The following is a 2,385-nucleotide window of genomic DNA, read 5'->3' as shown; positions in this document are numbered from 1 at the left end:
ATTTTAATATTTTGGTCTTATATTGTGCTGTTAGACTACTCTCCCAGTTTAGATTGAAGGGTAGCGTTCACAAACATGTTTAACCCTTCCACATTCCTTATGTGTCTGTCCCAAGTCAAGAGACTAGTTAGTTCATAACTGTTATATTGGTTTACCGTAAATTGTATTGTTCAAAATTAGGCAGTTAGTCCTTTTGAATTGTTTCACATTTTCCATGTAGAGCTTTCTATATCTAACTATATGGGTTTATTCTCATTTTTGAAGGACGTACAGTAATAATTGCTCATATCTTGGTTACTTGAACTTATTCGTTCAGTGTATGTTTACTTGTTTTTGTTAATATGTCTTTTTGATTGAGTAAAGCCATTTCAATTGTTATTTTATAGTATGTCTTTCTATGTTGTAATGTTACACTACTATTTCGGGTTAGGGTGAAGGTTGGCGCCTGTTAAAACGTTTAAACAATTGCATTTGTTTGCACCGGTCCTAAGTCAGGAACCTGTTATAGTGAATGTCGTTTGTTGATGTTGTTCTTAAGTGTTTCTCGTTTCTCGTTTTTTATATAGATTAGACTGTTGGTTTTCCTGTTTGAATTGTTATCACTAGTCATTTGGGGCCCTTTATAGCTCGCTGTTCGGTGTGAGCCAAGGCTTCGTGTTTAAGGCCGTACTTTGACCTATAGTTGTTTACTTTTTACACATTGTGAGTTTGGTGGAGAGTTGTCTCATTAGCACTCATACCACATCTTCTTATTTCTAATAGGTGGATTGTAGTCTTTTTTGCAATAAAAACACCCCCTTATGTTTATTTAAGTGGATCTTTCAGTCTAAAAACAATGGATAGAAATACTTTGTTGATGTGTATTGTCTCTTGTCGATATACATTTGGGTCGTTCCATGACAAGGTGTAAAATAAGCCTTCCTTCATATTTTCAATTTGGTCGTCAACCCGTTCGCTGGCAAATAGATATTGGGAAAGAACTATGAACATAGTGTTTTAGAGATCTCAGAGGGACAAGGGCGTTCATTGTTTCACTACACATAATGACAAAACGATTGAAACAGAACTCTGAAAACCAAAATGTGGAAAAACTATACCTTGTGGACAAGGATGACCTGCCAAGACATTTGTCCTGTTACCTGATGGCTCTTATTCTTCCCCTTTAAGAGTCTTGAAAGCATTTGAAAAGAATGATTGAACTCAGTGTGCGGATGCGTTAACCCTGTGTCAGGCTGCATATAACTGTGATGTTCAGGCCATACCGGCTGTGATGTACGGATGTTTTCACCCTGCTAGGCTACTGACAGCCTCTGTTTACATGTTCGCTGGTCACGAGAAAAAGGTTTTGACCAAAGAACGGGTGTTTTCAACCACGGGTGTTTTCATCCCGTGTCAGGCAAGCCTTGCAAACACAAAAATGTTTAACTGCACCGTAGACGGGTCGCCAGTTCCGTTTGAGAAAGAAGGAGCGTTGTGGTTTCGAAGAGGCACCACGTAAAAAAATAAAATATTAACACGAGAGATTGCATCACTGTAGCTAGCTCAGCAGAACTGGGTCCCAAATACAAGTACGGCCATGGCTGTTGAGTTTGCACAAAATAGCAGGCCAGATAACATCGGGAACGGTAGGGTAGAGTGATGGCTTGATTTAATTGTCTATATCTGTTATATTAAGACCTCATATCAGTCGTATCTTTGCTTGATATCGTCCGTTTTACTTTTGCTTGTTCACCCTCCCATATAAAATTGTAACTTAGAGTTTTTTACTCTTGAATAAATTCATGTGGATGTCTTTTTACTGAAGCTAGATAATTGAAGTTTGGTATAATAAGACAGCCAATCTATCAGCAGTTCTGTGTTGTTCGACTTTACGCGTGTTAAAGACTTGTGTAGAAAAAAGGAAAATATCAAGCAGTTTGATGATCTAAGTCTTTTAAGTATGATGCTGTAAAACAATGGCTGAAGATACCAAGAGAACATTCCAGACTAATAGATCGATGAAAAACTGACGACGTCATGGAAAAAAAAACGAAAAACTACGAGAAGACAAAAGTCCACAAAACACTACATAGAAAACAAAGTCTTAGCAACACGAATCCAACTATTAATTCTAAACGTTCAGAAGGTTAAACAAATCTTGCTTTTAGAATATTTACAGAAGTTTTGAGAACATGTACAGATTAATTAAGCTGAATTGTCTATCTTTCAACAACTTAAAAAAACTTAATTATATAGTTTCCCTAAACGACGGCTCTTGTGAGTTTATTCCAGTCTGGAGGTAAACGGTTGGATATGAGTTATCCAGTTTGTTAATAGTGTAATACAAATCGGCATACATGAATATCGAGTTTATATAGCTTGAAAGATATTAAAGCAAAACGAAAG

This window comes from Mytilus californianus, unplaced genomic scaffold (genome assembly GCF_021869535.1).
Source record: "Mytilus californianus isolate M0D057914Y unplaced genomic scaffold, xbMytCali1.0.p SCAF_8, whole genome shotgun sequence".
Classification (NCBI taxonomy): domain Eukaryota; kingdom Metazoa; phylum Mollusca; class Bivalvia; order Mytilida; family Mytilidae; genus Mytilus; species Mytilus californianus.
The sequence above is the reverse complement of the archived record's forward strand: the minus strand, read 5'-3'. Positions refer to the sequence as shown.